This window comes from Ostrinia nubilalis, chromosome W, assembly GCF_963855985.1.
Source record: "Ostrinia nubilalis chromosome W, ilOstNubi1.1, whole genome shotgun sequence".
NCBI classification, from domain to species: Eukaryota; Metazoa; Arthropoda; class Insecta; order Lepidoptera; family Crambidae; genus Ostrinia; species Ostrinia nubilalis.
Window position 1 is genome coordinate 11,973,994 of NC_087118.1, and position 27,744 is coordinate 12,001,737.

A 27,744-nucleotide genomic window follows, 5' to 3' on the forward strand; every position below is an offset into this window, starting at 1 on the left:
TTGCTTCAAATAGTATATTTATAATGATTAAACAATTATTCTACAACTTTTGAAAGCATACATTTGACTGTAATATTACTATGTTTCTGTAAAGGAGCAATCTACTTTCGTAATTGATCTATCATTTAGTACATTAAATAAAAAGACATAAGCTTATAAGTAAAAAAAGTGCTACATGTAGCTTCAGTGCTGACAGTCGGATTTAAAAATCTAAGTTATCTAGAATGACTGGATCAAGCTACGATTTTAATATAAGCGAAAAATATTAAATTCCAATGATATTGAAATTCGAGTAGTTTTACTTAGCTAAGATATGTTTAATTCCAAAATATTATGTAATCATAATTTCAAGTGCAATATTTATTTATAATATGAATGCAAATTGACATTGGCTAAATGATTATGTTACATTTTCCTATACAAATGAAAATATAAAAAATAATCTGGATCAGAGATGGAATTGTGTAAAGCAATCGTAATCATTTGACAGTTCATAACGTACGATAAAATCAGTTAAAGCGTTTGACAGAATAATTATCGTACGTTATGTTACGTACGTAACTGTCAAATGATAACGATTGCTTTACACAATTCCACCTCAGTTTAAAAAAAACTTATGGGCCGATTTCTCAATCGTCGTAGAACTTTTAACTGAAGAATAGTATAAGATATGTCAAAATGTTTATTCTTCAGCAGATATTCAACGATTAAAAAATCAGTCCCAAGTCACCTACATATCCGAGTAGCTGGCATTTTATGTTCACTAAATTAATATTAGAAAATGAAAAATAAAGAAAAAAAAAAACAAAAGAGCCATGATGAGGTTCAGCATAAGCCGCTACAAGTATTGGGTTATGGTATTATTACTGATCAGTAAACAATATTAATTTGAATAAAAGTGCATAACTACTATGTTTTAACTTTTAATCTGTAAATATCTCTAATTGTTATTTTCTTGCTTCCTCTGTAGAACGTCAAGCATCTTCAAATCAGTGTTCATCGATAGTTGACTGCTGTCGTCAATCCAATACCGGAACTGCAACTGAGATTTCAAGTCCAATGTCGATAATTCCATGATACTGATGAACCTGGAAATAAAAAGACAGTTGTAATTATTTCGTTTTAATGATTTCATTCTCTTATATTTTATTCGCAAAAAGGACTTTAGGTAATTAAGAAATGACAACATAGAGGTAAGTGGATGCGTGGTAGTATTATCACATAATACCTAATTATTAGTTAAAGTGGCATCTAAATAAAATGCGGCAAGCATTTATTGTGTGACATTTGCGTTTAAAATAAGATTTCAAATTAAGTATAAATATCTTTAAATAAATAAATATCTTTGGACAATCTTACACAGCGCCATCTAGCCCCAAAGTAAGCAATTAATATGCTTGTGTTATGGGTATGAAATTATGCATAGAATTCATTTTATAAGAATAATATTGAACATGTCTCGGAAATGGATTTGCAATAATATACAATAGGGATGATGACTGGGTAAATGAAATCAAAATTATATTTAGTCCGTCAGACAGATAGAAAATATTAGACTCGTATTTTTTTTCTATAATCGAATATACAGTATTAAATTGAGTTGAAATGTCGCGTGACGTCACTTTTGAGTAAAAATTCTACTCAAGCGTGACGTATCGCGCCATTTCAACTCGATGTAGCACTGTTATTATTTAATTATAAAAGAAAATAAAAAATATGAGTCTAATGTTTTCTAATTATCTGTCTGATGGACAAATAATTGAAATTTTGTCATCTAGCCTATTACTTATCTCATATTTCTTGGTCGTTTAGCGTAATAATGTTAGGTACACTTACTTGTCGTGTCGTGAACTACTATTTGCGTCTTGCGTTTATGTTTTGCCTTCTTTTCTTTCTTCATTCTTAGCCTTCTTGCTTCGTAGAGTAATATTTTACGCATTGAGACAGTAATTTCTTCTTCGCCAAGAAAATATGATATCGCCATATCACTCCTCCTTCCTTGTGAGATGTGATCAATTCTATTCTATTCATGCCGTTTTACCTGTTGGTTAAATTTTGATAAAAGTATTTTTTATAAAAAAAATGCCTTTAAACAAAGGTAGTAGGCGCGCGTGAACACCTGCCAGTAGAGAGGTTATATGACCTAACGACAGTTGGTGAAAAGAAAAAAGAACACTGGCTGAGTACTCCAAAGATATGTCCAAGCTTAATGTTTATGGTATCTTAACACTTACTATTGATTATTGCGATTGAGTTGTAAAATTGTTTTACTTACATAATCAGAAAAAGGTCGTGTGGTGCATTGTCAGGCTCCGGTTCAGTTCAGTATGAAGTAGCGAAACGTAGGTAGCTAAGTATTATATTACATTTTAATTTTTATTATTTCTTCTAGTCTATACCTGAAATAGATGGCATATTAGTATTATTAATAGTGAAATGTAATAAGACAATTATAATTGTATAATTTATATAAATATAAATCTGAAGATTGAAGTTGCGTTTAGGTACCTTAATTAGTAGTTAGTTCTTTTTATGTTTATGAATTCTTCAAATTTGCATTATTTTGTCAGGGCTGCGTTATTAATGCTTCATCTTGAGGAACTTGACTTGCGAGTACATGTGGTGAGCACCATCGTAGCAATTTTAACTTTTGCATCACTGAAGTTTCTCTTTTGGCTTCTATACCTGAAATAATTAATATAAAATATGTAGTACAGATTAAAATACTAATACATATTAGAAATGCGAAAATTTGGATGTCTGTTACTTTTTCACGCAAAAACTACTGAACGGATTTTGACGAAACTTTACAACAGTATTATTGTTTATAACCCAGAATAACACATAGGCTATAATTTATGACGATCTGTGACAAACAAAATTTCACGCCGGTGAAGCCGTGGGCAAAAGCTAGTCTTTTTATAAATTAAATAATAATTTTATTAATATTTTTAATACTTACTCTTAGTATCTTTTGAGTGTACGAGTGACAGTCATCTTGATGTCTAATTGAGTATCTTATCCAGATAAGATATAAACAGTGATATTACTAATAAATCGTTTGTCATCTGTAATATAAAACATATTAAAATTAGATTTATATTTGGCTATGCATTGTTAGAGTTTACATCGATGTATAATTAGAGACACATCAAAGCATTGCACGGCTCATCTGTGTTTTGTGTGAATGAGATGTTTCCACATTTATAAACAAGTTAGCTGCCACACACTGCCAGCCTGGTTAGTCCATCTGCAAGCTCTATAACATGACATACAATGTTAGTAAAAGACAGCCATAAATATTAGTTAAAGCCAGAGCCTCGTCAGTAAGACAGCAGGGAGCACCGCAGCGGAGCGTCTCACTCTCGCGGTGAGCCACGCCGCTGCCGCCAACAGCCGGCTGTTGGCGCGAGCAGGTGAGGTTGGCACATGGGATAGTACCATAACATTAATTTGATCTTATAATTAATTAAAGGCAAGCCAATGGTTAGTAAGATTAGTTTTGTTATGCACTCTCCCTTCTACTCCCCATCTACCTACATGAAATGTATAACATTAAAAACTGATTTTAATCATTCGCGTCCCACCCATTATAACTAAACGTCAAGCAGTGAGTACATAATGTAACTCATTCATAAATATCGCGTCAAGACATACCTAGACACATAGAAAGACACGGGTCTTTCTATTTTAAATAAAAACCATTTCATGTAGTTAGATCGCCCTACTGGGCGAATTCGATCTTCTAGCTACAATTAGTTAGCAAATAAATAATATGAATATGAATGAATTCTAAGCCAAAGCAGCGCAAGCATTTTAAAGCAGCAAGCAATTGCAAAGCAGCTACTGAAATGAATCCAAAATTTGATAGATTTGCCCGGGTAAGCCGATATTGTATATGATGAGTGTTTACGTGTGCAGTAATGTAAGAGAAGATGGGAAAGCAAAGTGAAATGGAATATGAAAAATATCACCCCATTACTGTAAGAGTGGTATATCGGAATATAACGTAATCACTTTGGAATCACCATGACATTAGCGCCTGATTCGGAACAGGAGCCTCCTCAGCCAACCAAACGAAGGAAGAGAGAATGATACCGCTGACTGAACGAACTGATTGACAGGGGAAGACTGTTAGGACGACACCCCCAGCCTGCAGGGGACGTCACTGATCCACGTGGGTGACACAGGCAGACGCCTCAGAGAGGGTGACGCCAACGAAGCGAAGAGTGTGAAGGCGACAGCCAACACAGCACGAGCATAAAGTTGAAGAGGTCGAGCGGAGGGAAGATGCAGGGTTAACGAATCAGGGCAGAGAAAATAACCGGTCGATAATGTCCCGGGTGTCAATCAAACACCTCAGCGTCGACGGAATATCAGGGTGTCCAGGTACAAGTACGAGTATGTCAATATAACAAACAACACGTGGTTCAGAAAGCAATGAGCAATGGATGTGTTCAAATGTAGTTAGTTAATGCCGTCATAAGCGAAACTGAACGAAATTGTTCTCACCAGCATAATAAGGATCGTCGTATAATTGTCATTTTGTAAAATTAATAATGTAACTGTAGCCTTTTTTCGCATTTCTTAAATAAACATTGCAAATACATCATAGGTCTCACTAAAAAACAGGTACTTTTAAAGGTATATAAAGTGTTATAAACGGTTACAAAAACAAAGTCAAAATTTATTTATTTGTAATTTTAAATAGTACTTAAATATTAATTAACAAGAATAAACATTCTAAAAAATAGCAAGTTACACTTAAAACATAACGTTACTTATTTATTTCAAGAATACTCAAATTTTAACAACTTTTAGTTATTGTTAATTTTATGAAAATGATCAAGTAGCAATTCCTGGCAAAGAAAGAAAATGTCACGTCCATTATGAAAACCCTCTCAACAATAAAATTACCTCATGCATGATAGCAACAACAAACTTGTAAATAAAAGGAGTAACTTTAATATTAAGAAAGTGAAAGAATAATGGTAATAAAATAACAATACCATAAGAAAATTCTAAACTGAAAATATAGTAAACATTCGGTACAAAAGAAGTGAAAACCCAAATAAAAACAAACGGTGTAGTCGATATCCAATGCTCACTTGTCTTCAGCAAGACAAGCGATAGGATGTTTTAACACCTACGACCTACAGTGCTCGAGATCCGTCGCACATCTATCTCATCAACGAGAGAAGAAGGAGGAAAATATTGAACAGAGTAGTTGAAACTGATAAATTATTAATTTTAACTTCAAAGACATGAGGTAATTAGGATAATATTTAGCGAGGGAACAGACAGCAGTTCTCAAAATGAGACCCATTTTTATCACAATTTCATTGTTAGGTTAAAATGGACGAACATAAAATATGTACCTACGTAGGACATTAAAAACAGTGCACCCAAAACAAAATTCTTATTGTTTAAATAAATGAAATTATTAAAAAGTACTATTCTGTAATATGTGAATAAGCTAACAAACATAACAAACTGAATTACAATAAAAACATTATAGGTAGGTGGTAGTCAATATTCATTATTAATTTATAGTTAATATGTACACATTAAGAGAAAAAAGTTTTTGGTTTTATATTAAGTTATTGCAAATTTTAATATTATTAACAAAGACAGGTACTAATTAATAAAAAATATTATTTGTTGTGTAGCAACATTTATGACTTAAATGTGATTAAAAATATGAATTCCTTTTATAAGCCTGACCAGGAACATAAAAACCCTCGCCATGTTGCGGAAAACTAATGGTACTAATTTCTTTTAATGGCAACAGTAACTGAAAACTTCATTGACATGTCACCTTGCATGTCAGTCTATTGCTGTCAAAGTGTAAACAAACTTTATTTTAAATGTGCGCAATTGATTTTGTAAATGAAATTGCTAAAATCTTTTTATAGTCGTGAAAGAAAAGTGGTTCACAATGTGTTAAAGTATTTGTCGAAGAGAAATACCAAAGGTTCGGACAATATTTTCATTGAATAATGTTTCCAACAAAGGTTGTCAAATTGACTGACATGTTTATCGTATAGTACAGTCCACTATGAAAATTAGCTGTGGTTTGTTTCAACTACCTATTTTAAAGTTTTTTGTCACTTTCTAAGTGTTGAATTTTATGGAATTGGGAAAGAAGTACCGAGTTTGAAGCGTTCATGAGCAGACATTGCAGTTGAATATTCAAGTTCTGAATTTGATTATTGATGAATAATAAAATAAATCCTACTATAATAGCTCGATTGATGGTTTCATTTAATTTATTTAAACCAGGTTACCTATAATAATATTTTTTCGTTAATTTATGAAAATATCAAATTAGCCTGTAATCCTGATACATAAAGTTAGCCTATTAATTTAACACAGGTACGACTGTACTCAGTGTTGCACTATCAAATGCAATTGACGCGCCTCTATGCCAGGGTTTTTATGTTCTTGGTCAGGCTATAACTATTCGTATAGTGTCGATTCGAATTAAAAAAGTATGTCCTAAATGTATAACAAGAAAAGCAACGTTATGTTTTAAATGTTTTTAGTTATAAAAAAAAAACAATTTCTTGTAAAATTGTTAAAAAATCTTTATATCATTTGGTTTTGGACTATTATGTATTCGTTAAATATTGATTAAAACCCAGTATTCATAAAAAAACTGAATACTCCATGCAACAAAATACGTTAAGAAGTGTTTAGGATTTTAATTATTAACAGTTTAATGTCAGAGTTAGTTCTAGCTTTAACTACAACACGGATATTTAACCGGATATGTCCTGCGAAAATTGATTTTCTCGCCAAAAATCTTGTTTAAATCTTCTGCAGCCATAACGTGCAGTAACTAATAATATGACGTGATTGGATTACTAATGTTTGGCCAAAAACGTTTCCCAAATTATCACATCGCAAACAACTTATTTCATTCTTTTTATCGAAATATTCATTAACAAGAGGTGATTCTGGCGCTCGGCGGCCGCTACCGCGGCACGCTGCGCTCGCCTTCGCGCGTTAATGGTCACTGTTCTAACCTAACCTAACCCACTATTTTCTGCAATACCTACTTTTTGCAAACATACAATTTTATTATTAAAATTATTGTTTAAGAAAACTATGATCATGTGCCTTATGCTTTGATTTGTGGGTAAGTATATGAAGTGTTAATTTGATCAATCAAATTATTTGGATATTTGGCAAAAAACATTTGCTATACAAAAATTTGCCATAAAAAAACTTGAACAAGTAAAATTTTGCCAAATGATAATATGACCAAATGAATTATCGCATCCCACCGCTCCTGCCAAAAGGCCACGGCATCCTCTCTAATGGTGCGCTTCAATTCCCGGCGCTCCCTGGGGGCCAGTTGGATTCCCTCCTCCGCAAGTCGTCCTGCACGAGAGACTTACAGGTAACCTTGCCGTGCTGCACGACCTGTAAGCCTTCGTGAGTAAAATGAGCGCCGGTCGCTGAGTATTCCCTCCAACCACCTTTCTCATTACAAAAATCGATTCCCTCCAACCACCTTTCTCATTACAAAAATCGACGAGCATCGGTACCATACGGCCGCAGCGTATGTCATCGTGGCCATATAAATGCCTGCGTACAGCACACTTAGGGCGGGGTATCTCACGCCCCATGACGTCTTGCCAAAACCATTGGCAGCTTGTAAATCAATCAATTTCGCATGCGGCACATAGGACCTAGCCTCGTCGAGGGTCACACCAAGCGATTGCGATCGTCACATCGTCTGCGTACGCTATTACGTGTACCCACTCAGGACACGGCAGCATCAGGAGGTCGTTGAGCAGGAGGTTCCAAAGTGTCGGGCCCAACATTGATCCCTAAGGACATCCCATGGTACTGCGCTTCCACGACGTTTGAGCCCCTACATAGAGGCCCACACGCCGGTCTGTAAAGTAACTAACCAATGACCTGAAGATATTAGGTGGAGCTCCGGTCTGTTTGGCCTTCAACAAAATCATCGGCCACCACGCGTTGTCAAAAGCACCGGAGATGTCCAGGAAGATCAGCTGCACGTATGACGCAGTACTGTTCTCGGTGATCGAGTTAATGAACTTGAGCGCCGTGACCGTAGACCGGCCACGGGTGAAACCGTGCTGAGCGTCAGATATATGTCGGTGCAAGCAGGGAGCGCAGGAGATGATGACGCGCTCCAGGATCTTACCCAGGATTGGCAAAAGAGTAATAGGCCTATAGGCCTTCGGGTCAGAGAGAAGCTTACCGTTTCCCTTCGGGAGGACCAATAGTCTACCTACCTTCCAGATGTCTGTAAAAGAACCTTCAGCAAAGGTGGTGCGATAATAACTTTAAAAAAAAATAAAACCGACTTCAAATGCGTGAACACAAAAAAAAACTAAAAATTAAAAATATTGCGTATAAAAAAGTTCATCCCCAATTTTCCACCCTTGGGGGTGAAATATTTTCTTCAAATTCGCATGAAACCACCATTTTGATAATACCTATTCAACAAAAAAATAATTGTTCAAATTGATTTATAATCGGCGGAGATATTGCGTATAAAAAAGTTCATCCCCAATTTTCCACCCTTAGGGGTTGTTTTTTCTATTATTAAATTTAAATGGGACCACCCTTGAGGTATTACCTATACGCCGAAAAAAGATTTGTTAAAATCGGTTCATAATTGACGGAGTTATCGCGTAACAAACATAGAAAAAAAATATACGGGTCGAATTGAGAACCTCCTCCTTTTTTGAAGTTGGTTGAAAAGTAACAGTTGCTAAAAGTTTATTTGGGAAATGAAACATTGGCGATAAGTTGTTTGCGAAGCGAAATTTGGCGAAAAGTAATTTGGCCAAACGGAAGGATACCGACGCGATTACTATTAAATCGTAACAAATAAGTTTATGAAATGTTTATTTCTAAATGTAATAATATCAATATAACTTTAAAAAAAAAAACCGACTTCAAATGCGTGAACACAAATAATATCTATTCAACAAAAAAATAATCGTTCAAATTGGTTCATAATCGGCGGAGATATTGCGTATAAAAAGTTCATCCCCAATTTTCCACCCTAGGAGGTGAAATATTTTCTTTAAATTTGCATGAAACCACCCTTTTGATAATACCTATTTAACAACAAAATTATCGTTCAAATTGGTTTAAAATCGGCGGAGATATTGCGTATAAAAAAGTTCATCCCCAATTTTCCACCCTTGAGGTATTACCTATACGCCGAAAAAAGATTTGTTCAAATCGGTTCATAATTGGCGAAGTTATCGCGTAACAAACATAGAAAAAAAAACATACGAGTCGAATTGAGAACCTCCTCCTTTTTTTGAAGTCGGTTGAAAAAAAAGGTGGCATAGGGGCCCGAGCGCCAGCCTCGCCGCACCTTAACCTATTTATTACACTGCATTAACTTAAATTATACTGGTAAATTACTAATATTAGTTAACCATGCCACCACCCCAGAGACATTTTAGTGAGAATGACAAATCCAAGATATCTTTTTTCATATTCTAATGGTAGTAATAATTCAGACTGAAAAAACTTAAACACAATAAGATTGAAGAGGATCCCTTTCAATCGTGTAATGTGTTATTACCAATAATGTGACTGTTTTGACACTAAAGTAACCAAAAATATTTTTGACTATCTATGCTATGGGAACTGTGGCAAAGTAATACTATAACATCACCCCATTCAAAATTAAAAGCGTAAAAATCTGGACAACTTGGTTTGACCAGTCCCCGAAGGCAGCGCCTGTTCACAGACATGACGGATGAGCCAGCCATCGCTTCACTCGATCATATTTTAGAGAATGTAACGACCCGCCTCACCACGCCACCACCCCAGAGACATTTTAGTGAGAATGACAAATCCAAGATATCTTTTTTCATATTCTAATGATAGTAATAATTCAGACTGAAACAACTTAAACACAATAAGATTGAAGAGGATCCTTTCCAATCGTGTAATATTTTATTACCAATAATGTGACTGTTTTGACACTAAAGTAACCAAAAATATTTTTGACTATCTATGCTATGGGAACTGTGGTAAAGTAATACTATAACATCACCCCATTCAAAATTAAAAGCGTAAAAATCTGGACAACTTGGTTTGACCAGTCCCCGAAGGCAGCGCCTGTTCACAGACATGACGGATGAGCCAGCCATCGCTTCACTCGATCATATTTTAGAGAATGTAACGACCCGCCTCACCACGCCACCACCCCAGAGACATTTTAGTGAGAATGACAAATCCAAGATATCTTTTTTCATATTCTAATGATAGTAATAATTCAGACTGAAACAACTTAAACACAATAAGATTGAAGAGGATCCTTTCCAATCGTGTAATGTTTTATTACCAATAATGTGACTGTTTTGACACTAAAGTAACCAAAAATATTTTTGACTATCTATGCTATGGGAACTGTGGCAAAGTAATACTATAACATCACCCCATTCAAAATTAAAAGCGTAAAAATCTGGACAACTTGGTTTGACCAGTCCCCGAAGGCAGCGCCTGTTCACAGACATGACGGATGAGCCAGCCATCGCTTCACTCGATCATATTTTAGAGAATGTAACGACCCGCCTCACCACGCCACCACCCCAGAGACATTTTAGTGAGAATGACAAATCCAAGATATTTTTTTTTCATATTCTAATGATAGTAATAATTCAGACTGAAAAAACTCAAACACAATAAGATTGAAGAGGATCCCTTTCAATCGTGTAATGTGTTATTACCAATAATGTGACTGTTTTGACACTAAAGTAACCAAAAATATTTTTGACTATCTATGCTATGGGAACTGTGGCAAAGTAATACTATAACATCACCCCATTCAAAATTAAAAGCGTAAAAATCTGGACAACTTGGTTTGACCAGTCCCCGAAGGCAGCGCCTGTTCACAGACATGACGGATGAGCCAGCCATCGCTTCACTCGATCATATTTTAGAGAATGTAACGACCCGCCTCACCACGCCACCACCCCAGAGACATTTTAGTGAGAATGACAAATCCAAGATATCTTTTTTCATATTCTAATGATAGTAATAATTCAGACTGAAAAAACTTAAACACAATAAGATTGAAGAGGATCCCTTCCAATCGTGTAATGTTTCATTGCCAATAATGTGACTGTTTTGACACTAAAGTAACCAAAAATATTTTTGACTATCTATGGGAACCGTGGCAAAGTAATATTATAACATCACCCTATTAAAAATTAAAAGCATAGGAATCTGGACAACTTGGTTTGACCAGTCCCCGAAGGCAGCGCCTGTTCACAGACATGACGGATGAGCCAGCCATCGCTTCACTCGATCATATTTTAGAGAATGTAACGACCCGCCTCACCACGCCACCACCCCAGAGACATTTTAGTGAGAATGACAAATCCAAGATATCTTTTTTCATATTCTAATGATAGTAATAATTCAGACTGAAAAAACTTAAACACAATAAGATTGAAGAGGATCCCTTCCAATCGTGTAATGTTTCATTGCCAATAATGTGACTGTTTTGACACTAAAGTAACCAAAAATATTTTTGACTATCTATGGGAACTGTGGCAAAGTAATGCTATAACATCACCCCATTCAAAATTAAAAGCGTTAAAATCTGGACAACTTGGTTTGACCAGTCCCCGAAGGCAGCGCCTGTTCACAGACATGACGGATGAGCCAGCCATCGCTTCACTCGATCATATTTTAGAGAATGTAACGACCCGCCTCACCACGCCACCACCCCAGAGACATTTTAGTGAGAATGACAAATCCAAGATATCTTTTTTCATATTCTAATGATAGTAATAATTCAGACTGAAAAAACTTAAACACAATAAGATTGAAGAGGATCCCTTCCAATCGTGTAATGTTTCATTGCCAATAATGTGACTGTTTTGACACTAAAGTAACCAAAAATATTTTTGACTATCTATGGGAACCGTGGCAAAGTAATATTATAACATCACCCTATTAAAAATTAAAAGCATAGGAATCTGGACAACTTGGTTTGACCAGTCCCCGAAGGCAGCGCCTGTTCACAGACATGACGGATGAGCCAGCCATCGCTTCACTCGATCATATTTTAGAGAATGTAACGACCCGCCTCACCACGCCACCACCCCAGAGACATTTTAGTGAGAATGACAAATCCAAGATATCTTTTTTCATATTCTAATGATAGTAATAATTCAGACTGAAAAAACTTAAACACAATAAGATTGAAGAGGATCCCTTCCAATCGTGTAATGTTTCATTGCCAATAATGTGACTGTTTTGACACTAAAGTAACCAAAAATATTTTTGACTATCTATGGGAACCGTGGCAAAGTAATATTATAACATCACCCTATTAAAAATTAAAAGCATAGGAATCTGGACAACTTGGTTTGACCAGTCCCCGAAGGCAGCGCCTGTTCACAGACATGACGGATGAGCCAGCCATCGCTTCACTCGATCATATTTTAGAGAATGTAACGACCCGCCTCACCACGCCACCACCCCAGAGACATTTTAGTGAGAATGACAAATCCAAGATATCTTTTTTCATATTCTAATGATAGTAATAATTCAGACTGAAAAAACTTAAACACAATAAGATTGAAGAGGATCCCTTCCAATCGTGTAATGTTTCATTGCCAATAATGTGACTGTTTTGACACTAAAGTAACCAAAAATATTTTTGACTATCTATGGGAACCGTGGCAAAGTAATATTATAACATCACCCTATTAAAAATTAAAAGCATAGGAATCTGGACAACTTGGTTTGACCAGTCCCCGAAGGCAGCGCCTGTTCACAGACATGACGGATGAGCCAGCCATCGCTTCACTCGATCATATTTTAGAGAATGTAACGACCCGCCTCACCACGCCACCACCCCAGAGACATTTTAGTGAGAATGACAAATCCAAGATATCTTTTTTCATATTCTAATGATAGTAATAATTCAGACTGAAAAAACTTAAACACAATAAGATTGAAGAGGATCCCTTCCAATCGTGTAATGTTTCATTGCCAATAATGTGACTGTTTTGACACTAAAGTAACCAAAAATATTTTTGACTATCTATGGGAACTGTGGCAAAGTAATGCTATAACATCACCCCATTCAAAATTAAAAGCGTTAAAATCTGGACAACTTGGTTTGACCAGTCCCCGAAGGCAGCGCCTGTTCACAGACATGACGGATGAGCCAGCCATCGCTTCACTCGATCATATTTTAGAGAATGTAACGACCCGCCTCACCACGCCACCACCCCAGAGACATTTTAGTGAGAATGACAAATCCAAGATATCTTTTTTCATATTCTAATGATAGTTATAATTCAGACTGAAAAAACTTAAACACAATAAGATTGAAGAGGATCCCTTCCAATCGTGTAATGTTTCATTGCCAATAATGTGACTGTTTTGACACTAAAGTAACCAAAAATATTTTTGACTATCTATGGGAACCGTGGCAAAGTAATATTATAACATCACCCTATTAAAAATTAAAAGCATAGGAATCTGGACAACTTGGTTTGACCAGTCCCCGAAGGCAGCGCCTGTTCACAGACATGACGGATGAGCCAGCCATCGCTTCACTCGATCATATTTTAGAGAATGTAACGACCCGCCTCACCACGCCACCACCCCAGAGACATTTTAGTGAGAATGACAAATCCAAGATATCTTTTTTCATATTCTAATGATAGTAATAATTCAGACTGAAAAAACTTAAACACAATAAGATTGAAGAGGATCCCTTCCAATCGTGTAATGTTTCATTGCCAATAATGTGACTGTTTTGACACTAAAGTAACCAAAAATATTTTTGACTATCTATGGGAACCGTGGCAAAGTAATATTATAACATCACCCTATTAAAAATTAAAAGCATAGGAATCTGGACAACTTGGTTTGACCAGTCCCCGAAGGCAGCGCCTGTTCACAGACATGACGGATGAGCCAGCCATCGCTTCACTCGATCATATTTTAGAGAATGTAACGACCCGCCTCACCACGCCACCACCCCAGAGACATTTTAGTGAGAATGACAAATCCAAGATATCTTTTTTCATATTCTAATGATAGTAATAATTCAGACTGAAAAAACTTAAACACAATAAGATTGAAGAGGATCCCTTCCAATCGTGTAATGTTTCATTGCCAATAATGTGACTGTTTTGACACTAAAGTAACCAAAAATATTTTTGACTATCTATGGGAACCGTGGCAAAGTAATATTATAACATCACCCTATTAAAAATTAAAAGCATAGGAATCTGGACAACTTGGTTTGACCAGTCCCCGAAGGCAGCGCCTGTTCACAGACATGACGGATGAGCCAGCCATCGCTTCACTCGATCATATTTTAGAGAATGTAACGACCCGCCTCACCACGCCACCACCCCAGAGACATTTTAGTGAGAATGACAAATCCAAGATATCTTTTTTCATATTCTAATGATAGTAATAATTCAGACTGAAAAAACTTAAACACAATAAGATTGAAGAGGATCCCTTCCAATCGTGTAATGTTTCATTGCCAATAATGTGACTGTTTTGACACTAAAGTAACCAAAAATATTTTTGACTATCTATGGGAACTGTGGCAAAGTAATGCTATAACATCACCCCATTCAAAATTAAAAGCGTTAAAATCTGGACAACTTGGTTTGACCAGTCCCCGAAGGCAGCGCCTGTTCACAGACATGACGGATGAGCCAGCCATCGCTTCACTCGATCATATTTTAGAGAATGTAACGACCCGCCTCACCACGCCACCACCCCAGAGACATTTTAGTGAGAATGACAAATCCAAGATATCTTTTTTCATATTCTAATGATAGTAATAATTCAGACTGAAAAAACTTAAACACAATAAGATTGAAGAGGATCCCTTCCAATCGTGTAATGTTTCATTGCCAATAATGTGACTGTTTTGACACTAAAGTAACCAAAAATATTTTTGACTATCTATGGGAACCGTGGCAAAGTAATATTATAACATCACCCTATTAAAAATTAAAAGCATAGGAATCTGGACAACTTGGTTTGACCAGTCCCCGAAGGCAGCGCCTGTTCACAGACATGACGGATGAGCCAGCCATCGCTTCACTCGATCATATTTTAGAGAATGTAACGACCCGCCTCACCACGCCACCACCCCAGAGACATTTTAGTGAGAATGACAAATCCAAGATATCTTTTTTCATATTCTAATGATAGTAATAATTCAGACTGAAAAAACTTAAACACAATAAGATTGAAGAGGATCCCTTCCAATCGTGTAATGTTTCATTGCCAATAATGTGACTGTTTTGACACTAAAGTAACCAAAAATATTTTTGACTATCTATGGGAACCGTGGCAAAGTAATATTATAACATCACCCTATTAAAAATTAAAAGCATAGGAATCTGGACAACTTGGTTTGACCAGTCCCCGAAGGCAGCGCCTGTTCACAGACATGACGGATGAGCCAGCCATCGCTTCACTCGATCATATTTTAGAGAATGTAACGACCCGCCTCACCACGCCACCACCCCAGAGACATTTTAGTGAGAATGACAAATCCAAGATATCTTTTTTCATATTCTAATGATAGTTATAATTCAGACTGAAAAAACTTAAACACAATAAGATTGAAGAGGATCCCTTCCAATCGTGTAATGTTTCATTGCCAATAATGTGACTGTTTTGACACTAAAGTAACCAAAAATATTTTTGACTATCTATGGAAACTGTGGCAAAGTAATACTATAACATCAACCCATTCAAAATTAAAAGCGTTAAAATCTGGACAACTTGGTTTGACCAGTCCCCGAAGGCAGCGCCTGTTCACAGACATGACGGATGAGCCAGCCATCGCTTCACTCGATCATATTTTAGAGAATGTAACGACCCGCCTCACCACGCCACCACCCCAGAGACATTTTAGTGAGAATGACAAATCCAAGATATCTTTTTTCATATTCTAATGATAGTTATAATTCAGACTGAAAAAACTTAAACACAATAAGATTGAAGAGGATCCCTTCCAATCGTGTAATGTTTCATTGCCAATAATGTGACTGTTTTGACACTAAAGTAACCAAAAATATTTTTGACTATCTATGGGAACTGTGGCAAAGTAATATTATAACATCACCCTATTAAAAATTAAAAGCATAGGAATCTGGACAACTTGGTTTGACCAGTCCCCGAAGGCAGCGCCTGTTCACAGACATGACGGATGAGCCAGCCATCGCTTCACTCGATCATATTTTAGAGAATGTAACGACCCGCCTCACCACGCCACCACCCCAGAGACATTTTAGTGAGAATGACAAATCCAAGATATCTTTTTTCATATTCTAATGATAGTAATAATTCAGACTGAAAAAACTTAAACACAATAAGATTGAAGAGGATCCCTTCCAATCGTGTAATGTTTCATTGCCAATAATGTGACTGTTTTGACACTAAAGTAACCAAAAATATTTTTGACTATCTATGGGAACTGTGGCAAAGTAATGCTATAACATCACCCCATTCAAAATTAAAAGCGTTAAAATCTGGACAACTTGGTTTGACCAGTCCCCGAAGGCAGCGCCTGTTCACAGACATGACGGATGAGCCAGCCATCGCTTCACTCGATCATATTTTAGAGAATGTAACGACCCGCCTCACCACGCCACCACCCCAGAGACATTTTAGTGAGAATGACAAATCCAAGATATCTTTTTTCATATTCTAATGATAGTAATAATTCAGACTGAAAAAACTTAAACACAATAAGATTGAAGAGGATCCCTTCCAATCGTGTAATGTTTCATTGCCAATAATGTGACTGTTTTGACACTAAAGTAACCAAAAATATTTTTGACTATCTATGGGAACCGTGGCAAAGTAATATTATAACATCACCCTATTAAAAATTAAAAGCATAGGAATCTGGACAACTTGGTTTGACCAGTCCCCGAAGGCAGCGCCTGTTCACAGACATGACGGATGAGCCAGCCATCGCTTCACTCGATCATATTTTAGAGAATGTAACGACCCGCCTCACCACGCCACCACCCCAGAGACATTTTAGTGAGAATGACAAATCCAAGATATCTTTTTTCATATTCTAATGATAGTAATAATTCAGACTGAAAAAACTTAAACACAATAAGATTGAAGAGGATCCCTTCCAATCGTGTAATGTTTCATTGCCAATAATGTGACTGTTTTGACACTAAAGTAACCAAAAATATTTTTGACTATCTATGGGAACTGTGGCAAAGTAATGCTATAACATCACCCCATCCAAAATTAAAAGCGTAAAAATCTGGACAACTTGGTTTGACCAGTCCCCGAAGGCAGCGCCTGTTCACAGACATGACGGATGAGCCAGCCATCGCTTCACTCGATCATATTTTAGAGAATGTAACGACCCGCCTCACCACGCCACCACCCCAGAGACATTTTAGTGAGAATGACAAATCCAAGATATCTTTTTTCATATTCTAATGATAATAATAATTCAGACTGAAAAAACTTAAACACAATAAGATTGAAGAGGATCCCTTCCAATCGTGTAATGTTTCATTGCCAATAATATGACTGTTTTGACACTAAAGTAACCAAAAATATTTTTGACTATCTATGGGAACTGTGGCAAAGTAATGCTATAACATCACCCCATTCAAAATTAAAAGCGTAAAAATCTGGACAACTTGGTTTGACCAGTCCCCGAAGGCAGCGCCTGTTTACAGACATGACGGATGAGCCAGCCATCGCTTCACTCGATCATATTTTAGAGACATTTTAGTGAGAATGACAAATTCAAGATCTTTCTTTTTAATTTAATAAAAATAACAATTCAGACTGAAGATAATCTTGACAATGGAGGGGATCACTTTATTGTCATTATGTTTTATTACTAATTTATGCAACATAGTATTAAAAATAGGTCAAGTTGCGGCAAGAGTGGCCCCATTGACCATCCCTAAAGCCAACTGTATTTTTTTACATACAATATAAAAAAAATCGGAAAACCGCGGTTTAGATAGCAAGAAACAAACGGACATATTCATTACGTCACGGTCATTGCATGGGTTCAAATATTATATGTGCTCCCTCGAAAACCTACTCTCCACATAACCGTTTAAAGCACTTTCTATATCTATAAAAGTACCTATGTTCTTCAGTGTAACCTACGACGCAGCGTGCATTGCTTATTCAAGTAATGCGAAAAAAAAGGCTACCCCTGTACATTATTTCAGCTTCAACCAAACCAACGCGTGCAGATTGCCATCGCCGGCGCGATCATAGGCCAATGACTGGTCGTGTGACCTGTCATTCGCCTATGATCGCGTCGGCGATGGTGATTTGCACGCGTTGGTTTGGTTGAAGCTTACTTTTACAAAATGACAGTTATACGATATCCATTATATGCTGGTAAGAACAATTCCGTTCAGTTACGCTTAAAACGGCATATAACTAACAAAAAATCAACACACCCATTGCTCGTTGCCTCCGGAACCATGCATATGTTTGTTATATTGGCATACTCGTACTTGTACCTAGACTTCCTGACATTCCGTCGACGCTGAGGCATTCAATTGGCACAAGTGGGACATTATCAAGCGGTTATTAACCTTACCTTGATTCGTCACCCCTGCATCTTCTCTCCGGTCTCTTCCCCCTCAACTTCACGCCCGCAGCTATGCGGCTGTCGAACTCCACACTCTTCGCTTCGATGTCGTTACCTTCCCCAAGACGTCCGCCGGTGTTTCCCACAGCATCAGCAACATCAGCCCACAGGCTGGCGTGTCCCCCCAACAGTCGTCCACGTCTATCCTTCAGTTCGCCCTTCAGCGATATCATAACATCTCTTCTTCAATTTGGTTGACCGAGAAAGCTCCTATTCTAAAATCAAACACCAATGTAAATGGATTTATACTCCAAGTGACGACGCTATACCGATCCACCCCTACAGTGTAGAGATGATATTTAACATAGCCCATTCCCCCGATACTTCACTATCTCCACTCACACCACCACACACGCATAACTCATATACACAAAACCAACATGCCCAAACAAAAACCACCAAATTTTGAATTCATGCGAAATGAGTATAAAAAAGCAAAAATAAATAAATAATGCACGTGTATAGGCGTGTCAGCTTGATTTTAATTGATTTTAAAATATATTTACACAAAAGAATTGTCAATTGATTGATGAGGTGAATTATATTTACACTTTCCGAGAAACTGCGTAAAAATAAAAAAATATATAAAAAAAGTAATCTAAAGAAGCTGCGGGTACACTACATTATTAAGCAAAAGTTTATCGTCGACTAATTTATCGCGTGAAACTAAAATTTTGATATCCGATTTTTCTTGGACCCGACCTAACGCTACGTACAATTGGCCATGACTGAACACGTCCGACCGCAAGTCTACGCCTACCCGATTTATAGTCTGCCCCTGACTCTTATGAACAGTCATGGCATAACACAGAGCTAAGGGGAATTGCCGTCGCGTCATTTCGATGGGGCTGTCCGGTTCGATTGGAGCTTTAAACAAGATACGCGGAATCAAAAATTCGTTTGTTTCGCCTGGCTTGCGAACGGTTATTATGCGCGGCGTAGTTTTCACGACGATAACTTTTGTGCCATTGACCAGTCGGTCTGAAAAACTAAGATTGCGGATTATCATGCACACGCATCCTACTTTTAGTGTTAGATCATGTTCTGGAACACCCTTTGGCTGCAGTTTATTTAACGCGTCCGCGCCTAAAAATATATCGTCCGCGTTATCGGAAAGGACTTTATCGATTGAATAAAAGTGTAACGGTTCCGACTCTACTCTATCTAATACTATGGAATTAATTTCCCTAACGTTTTGATTGTGTGTGGTGAGTATTGCTCGACCAGCACACGTGTCCGGTTCAACAATGACAACATGTGAAAAAACAAAATCTATTAAATCGTTCAAATCTGTAACATAAGAAAGGTGGGAAGTTAAATCTACTAAATTTAAAATTGAACGATTTACCTTTACAGTTTGAACCGGCAATTGATTCGATCCCAGTTTTAATAAAAAGTCAGAATACTCTGGGTCGTCTCTGTTACGTTGGGAAGTGCTCAAGTTGAAAATTTTAATTTGTTCCCAAATCGGTGAGGACTTGACTGAACAATTGATTACGTCAGAGTTACTTTTAGCTTTTACTACGACAGGAGGTATCTGACGGAAATCTCCTGCGAAAATTACGATTTTCCCACCAAAAAGCCTGTTACACTTCATCAAATCGCGGAGAGACCTATCAAGCAGGTGAATTAAATATTTGTGAGCCATAGGGGCTTCGTCGTAAATAATAACGTCAGCTTGTCGAACAAGCTCAGCGCGCTGCGAACCATTGGTAATGCTCCAGTAACCAAGATCATCTACGGGGTTGAGGGGGAATTTAAACATGCTATGTGCCGTAATGCCGCCTACGTAATTTTGCGCCGCGATACCTGAACTCGCCGTACACAAGACAATTCCTGAATTTCCGCGTGCGTGTGCAGCAATTACATTTAAAAGCAAAGTTTTACCTGTTCCGGCAGGCCCGTCAATGAAAATGGCAGTATTGTTAGAGTTTCGGAACTCGCTGTCACTCAGGAGAGTGTGAATATAACTAAACACGAGGTTTTGGTCGGGGGATAATTTTGGTAGCCAGCTACTCACGAACGTGTTTAACTCGTCGCGATTATATTCGACGCGCTCGCGGCCTACTTCGGTCGAATCGTCTATAACGCCCGGTAACCCTTGCTCGACAAGGGATGTCCCATGTTTACGCAATAACCGGTCGATTTGGACGAGACAAAGTTTGTACGCTTTTTCTGCGTCATCGGATAAACGCTGCAAAAAATCCTGACCAATTAAATGTTTGTACTTATCCCACAAAGAAACGACCCTAACCCCGTTCACAGCTAAGAGTACGAAAAAGCTACGCAGCCGTGGTCCAGTCAAAAATGTAGATGCTTCCTGCATAGCAATCTCATACTCCGCTTCATCGTCCGCGATCCCGAGAGCTTTCGCAGCTTCCTGGAAAGTTTTGCACAATGGACCACCAAGTTTATATAAATCGTCGTAACTACGACACGGCTGAGACGCTAAAAGTAGACGCAAGTAAAATAATTCACCTCTATTTGGCGCGACCCAGAATAAACGCGATACTAATTCGCCCCTTTGCCGTCTTGTCAAAAATTTATTATTGCTCAATTCAAAGATTTCTACATTTTTTGTGGTGGGACGTCGTGAATGTACAATAAACCGCTCGTAAAAATCTAAATACGTTATGTTATCAAACTGTTCACCGAGAGGCCTTTTAAAATAAGTTATTAAGTCCGAATGAGCGCGGCGCGCGGCATCTGCTTCGGTTCCCGGCTTGAAAAAGATGGATTGTTGGCCCTCAAGGTGTACGGCGAGCTGCTTTACGTTCGGTTCGCGAGCTGTTACGTCAAACTCTAAAATGCGCCACGTCGCTTCGCAAGAACCAAGGTAACGTTTGGTGACATACTGCTCGATTTCATTGTTTTTATCTGAATCGGGAACGACAGTAACGCGCGATTCGTCAGGACCTTTGGTCATGTATTTGAATAAATATTTGACGATCGCGCGTGCGGAATATGCCAATAAATTTATGTGACAGTCATACTTGAGGAGAAGAGCGGCATTGTACGGAACGACCCACAAATCACTAACCGTTACGTCTCTATTTCTAAATTTAATCGTGGCTTGGTTTTTACTATCACGGCGTAAATGAACAAAACCTTTGTCATCGCAGTAAGTTACAGCCGTTTCAGATTTGGGGAAATACTTTGTGCATTTCATTTTTTTAGTATCCCAACATGGCAAATCTGTTCTATGTGGAGGTCCACATGGGCCGTGTATCATGTGATCAAGCACAGCCTTGCGTAATCTACCACCTGCCTCAGAAGGAGGAGGGATATCTGCCCTTACAAATTGATCGATTTCAAAATTTTGTATGGGACCACCCCCTTCGATTCTAAAACAAATGTGGGCATGGGGCAGTCCTCGTTTTTGAAACTCTATGACATGCATAATATACATACATCTACCAAACCAAGCACCAGTTCTAAGGTCTTTTAAAAGTTGTGCGAGTTTCAAGTTAAAAACTCTCGCACAAATTAAAGGATTAGGCCTTTGTCCTTGTGGAGTAGATTGTTGGATCTCGGGCCACTTTGGATTGCATGTCATCGTTAAAAAGTATGATGGAGTGCCCAGTCTATTGACCAGTGCAATCGCATCCATATATTTAGTTTTCATATACCGTGGACCTCCAGTAAATGTATTGGGCAGATAGACACGTCCCGGCACAACACCGCCCTCTCCCCGTATGGTTTCATCTGCTGCTATCTGGTTACTAATTTCTACCGAGTTTTCTACTTCCTGAAGGGGAGCAGATCTAAGAGCAGCATCTGAGGAATGATTCTGCATGTTAAAAATGTACCTAAGTCGTTCCTCTGAAATTCTACAAAACATATCTACTATCCATTCCTCAGAAAGTCTGCTCAACTCTGAAAACCGCGGCTCAGATAGCAACAAACAACGGACGTATTTATTTTGTGTTAGTTTTACGCCGTTGTTATCGAGTCTATTCGGTAACCAACCGGGATTACCGTGTGGATACAGCAAAGGATATTGGAAAGTTTCATACAGCGGATGTAAAATGTCTACAGTGTGCGGTTTTCGAGCACCTATGCGCCATATGACTATAGCTTTAGGAATATAGCGTTCGCGTTCTGTGCTCAGAATTGCGGCTATTTCCGAACCGATTGGCATGTCTCCTAAAATATTACCATGGGAGCGTCGCGACGTGGGTTCAAATATCAAATGTGCCTCCTCGGAAGGCTCCTGACTTAAACGTTTAAAACAATCTATGTACGGACTAACATTATGCATAAAATTGGTAATGCAGCGAACTACCTCCATGTCTAAATTTTGGCTTACAGCTGTCCTTTCCCTTTCGTCGTAAATGTACATACCGATAGGATTATATGTGTCAGTGTAAGCTAAATCAAAAACGCGATGGTAAGTTCGGCCCTGAATTTTTAAGAAAGACACACCGGAATTTGGTTGATGAAAACCATGAGAAACGCCTAATGCGCTAAACGAAAACAAATTATTGAAAGCTCGCGGTCTTAGAAGAAAAGCTGGGTGGGAATAGAACTCTTCGGTTAACGGCGGTAAATTTTGAACATTATATGCTCCAGAACCACAACACCACTTGACTCTACCTTTTTCCTCAACAAAAATTCGCGCCTGACATTGAGGACATCTGTGACTGTCATTTAAAGACATTTTTTTAAAAGAATGAGTCTGAATGGAATCTAAATCGTCGTTTTGTTTTTGCCCGATCAAAATATTGGAATTACGCAACGCGGGTTCTAAATTTCTGTTTACTACATTATATTGTTGTGACGCTTCTTTATTAACTTCCGGATTTTGTTGCGAATACCGTTTTACCGCTTCCCTATTAACCGAGGGATTATTTTGCGCGTACCGTTTAACCGCGTCCCTGTGAACGGAGGGATTTTTTTGAACGTACCGTTGAACCGCGTCCCTGTTAACGGAGGGATTGTTTTGAGAGTATCGTGTAACCGCGTCCCTATTAACCGAGGGATTTTTTTGTGAGTACTTTTTAACCGCGTCCCTATGAACAGTGGGGTTCTGGGCAGCATATCGTTTAACAGCCTCTCGGTGTCTAAGGGTTTTGGTTGACGTTACGTTACTAACCCGACCGCTATTTAAATCGACCCGATCAATTACAACGACTGGCTTTAATTTCAATTTGACATCAGAATGTGTAGTACTGACGGACAAAGGTTTCGCATCATGGGCAATTTTTAACGCAGTTAAATTTACTCTTTCAAGAACCACAACTGGTTTTAATTTTTCATTAATTAATTTAGATTTTTTCGGTGCGGAAGAATCTACTTTAGATTTAGATGATCTCTTTTTTTTGGGTCGACCTCGTTTGGTTGATTGCACCGGTGCAATGTCTATTGATTCTAACTCAACTTTTTCAAGGACTACGACAGGTTTCAACGTTGTTAATTTCGCGTCGCGTGGCTCGAGTGGGACGACGGGATCTAAGTTTTGCGCAAAATTTACTACAGTTAATTTATGTATAGAATATTCCGCCGAGGTATACGCATGTCCTATGAACAGTAATTTTGCGAGATCTTCTAAATTTTGGCAACAAAACAAACGCGCCTTATTTTGAGTTTCGTCCCGATGATTAAATTTATTATTGATGCCAACCGCATGGCTATTAAATAAATAAAATTTGTTGCCAAATTTCCAAAACGAAACCGTATAATTGTTCCCGGTGAACAAGTAACTATCCCGAGTATCGATACGTTCGCGAGTGAATACACGGTCGCGCAAAATATTAACTAACTGCAATGTTGCAACATCAACATCGCGCAGTGAAGCTGGAAAAAGGCCGTTCTCAATCCAGTTGGGTTCCATTGCATTAATTTTAATCGCGAAGTTCCCTACTCGATAATCATTTGGCAATTCGTCTGGTAATAAGAAAACGTGGTCCCGAGGTTTGCACTGCAAGTAAAGTAAATCACCATACTGAAGAATAGTATTGATATCCGCAACATCAAACACGGCCCGATTTTTAATAACTGACAAAGCGGATGCACATGCTGACATGGCTACACACTGTGCATTATTACCTTTATACCGTGCATCGCCTTGATGGGACAATCCTTTACCAGAAATTAATAATTAAAAATAGTCTGATTGACAATGAAGTCGCGCTTATTATGCATTACGAATATCTACATAATTTAAAAGAAAGTAATTTGCTTTGAAATACAAAATGCAGGTGGTTTCTTTATTTTCAGATAATAATTATGTTGATACCTTATCAAGACAAAAATAACAAAAACTGTAAAAAGATTCAAGTCAATCTTCTCTTAAAATTATTGTCATCTAAATATATAAAAGGAGAAACTGACTGACTGACTGACAGATCAACGCACAGCCTAAACGGCTAAACGTAGGCACTTGAAATTTGGAAGGGACGTAGCTTAGGTACCGTAGAGGTGCACTAAGAAAGGAATTCCCGAAATTCCCACGGGAACGGGAATTAGCGGGAAAAACGGGATTCACGCGTACGAAGTCGCGGGCGGCCGCTAGTAAAATATAAACGTGTAAAGAATGCAACTTCAGTATCTAAATTGAATGATAAAAAGTGTTATAGATTTATATGACACAGGGAAGATAATTAAAAGATTGGTCACATAATTAATGCTAATTTTCAACTCAGTTATGTAATATTATAAAAATACTTTCATTATCTTCTAACACTCTCCGCTAAAATATCTAAAGCATTTTGACAAGGCATTAGAACATCACCTTAAAGCAATATCAATCATGCTAATTTTGAGGTACACACAGAAAACAAAATGACAAACTATAGTGCCAACAAATTTTCTGAAAATAAAGGGTCAAATAAATTCATATTCAGTTATAAATGGTTATGCAATGAACAAGTGATAAATTTTACAATGCCTACCTGATTAATTACTTTTATTGTTTTGGTAATTGAAATTAAGTTTGTTATTAACTAATAAATAAAAGAAATTAAATTAAATTTAAAAGTAGATATACCTACCTACCTATAGAGACCTACCTAAACCAAAAATCCAAACTCATACAATTAATAGCAGCTAGTGCTAATAGTAATAAGAAGTTTAATGTAAACAAAAGTTTGAAATTTTATTATAATTGAACAACAACATTACCTACTTAAGTAGGTAGGTAATGTATCCAAATCACTAAAGAAAACAGTAAATTGTATTAAAAACAAATGCCTACCAGTTAAGGTATGTAATGATGGAAATCAATGATTATACAAATTAGTACTAACCTATTTTACTGTAACTGTACCATTTTGCAGTAAGTTCATATTACAACAAGTAATTTTATTAGGCTAATCCTACCTAAAAAATGCATTGCATTGATACAATATTTCCTAAAATAAAACTAATGCAAATTCAAATAACAGGCTTACCTAACCCCATTGAGACAATAAGTAGGTACCTACCTACCTAATTTCTGCTTATCAAACATACCTAAATTAAATTAGTAATAATATGAATCAAAAGAAATTTAGAATTTATGTTTCTGTAAAAATGAAAAATATTATAGGACCTTAGATTAATAATCTAAGTAGATATAGGACCAATTTCAAACATGATGAATATTGATAACTTCAATCAATTGGTGCACATCTATTTGAATTTAATTAATTTATGACAAGAGATAAAAATTAAATGTTATTAATACCACTATTCAAGTAGGTAAATTATAATTAATATCATTATTAATCTTGATTTATAAAAGGCTAGATATTATGGTCAGATCCAGACATATACAAGTTCAAAAAAAAGTACCTATACCTAGTAAGATGAATGTCAAATCAGAATTCAACGCACTAAATTGAAAATATTGATAAATAAATACAAATATAACAAGCGCAGGATATATTTAAGTAGTATCAAATGCAAATAATCCTATTGCAAATCTGAAGGTTTTCAAATAATATTTAAACTGCATTGATATTACCTACCAATATTTGAGAAGGATTCAATCAAGTTCTTATTATTGATTTGATTTCAGAGCAAATCAATTATTTTAACTGCACTGAAACATTAATTAAATTAGATGTGATTCAATAAATGCTTTGTTTATAATAAGAACTAAAGTTATGCTTACTTGTGTATTTTAAATACCTAATGTAACACCAATTTCAACAGTAAATAATCCTACATGTAAAATTATTTTACATAACTATTCATATGAAAACCATCTCAGAGTAAGAAGATCTAAATAACTTTTATTGATAGATAATGTGAATTTATGTTCATCAACAATGAAATGATAACTTGCCTGTTAGGACATTATTAATACAAGTACCTTGTGTAGAATTGACATGTTTCAAAATATAAAGATTTCTTACGTGTTATTAACTATTTACTGTTAGGCATGGACCTTTTTTTATAGGTCCATGATTGTAGGTAGGTGTAAGTAATTTAAATAACTTGGCAAATAGAATAAGGGGCTACGCCCTTGTCAACCATATTTAGATAATGTGTGAAGTTATTGACTTGAAAAAGCTAGATCTTATGCAGTTATGAACTACCTACAACACCATTGCCAAGTCAATTATAAAAGAAGAAAAATGGCGGTCCATAACTATTCATCAAAGCCAAACATAGTATATTTTTAACGAACCAAAGGACCTAAACACAGAAAATAATGGAAAGAAGAACAAATAAGACTATAAAAGACTTACCCGTGGCGATGCAGACGGCCGTGGTGGAATCGTAGTTGAAGCGGGGCATCGTGAAACTGCAATTATACACATTTAATGAACTAAAGAACCACAAATTATGGCACTGAAGAACCTAAAATACACTTAAAACTTCGATCATTACACTTTTAAAAGTTTTAAACCATAAAAAGTTGTTTGTTTAACATTATTTCATTTGTTTTACAATGGCGTCCCCTTCAACAAAAATGATGCCTACACTAACGGAACGATGAAAAGAAACAATTAAGTTGATATATCATCAAAATTGATTTGTACAATAGTATTTTATTATTTGACAAACCTATGGATAGTAATTTTAATAATATTTACACATAACTTACCGCGATGAAACAAGATGCAAAACAGTTGCGACCGAGAGGG

At 36.9% G+C, this 27,744-nt stretch overlaps 1 long non-coding RNA gene across 4 annotated transcripts; it reads right to left on the reverse strand.

The window, feature by feature from the left end:
- On the reverse strand, window positions 1-27,744 carry LOC135086270 (uncharacterized). Of its 4 annotated transcripts, XR_010260360.1 has the most exons (8): window positions 27,705-27,744; window positions 27,346-27,401; window positions 18,620-18,885; window positions 2,963-3,068; window positions 2,509-2,685; window positions 2,276-2,399; window positions 1,837-2,041; window positions 1-1,088 (listed from the first exon to the last, which is right to left on the reverse strand). It is a non-coding gene; the product is annotated as an uncharacterized LOC135086270 (long non-coding RNA). The 4 variants fall into 4 exon arrangements; XR_010260359.1 differs by lacking the exon at window positions 18,620-18,885; XR_010260361.1 differs by lacking the exons at window positions 18,620-18,885; window positions 27,346-27,401; window positions 27,705-27,744 and adding an exon at window positions 19,177-19,194.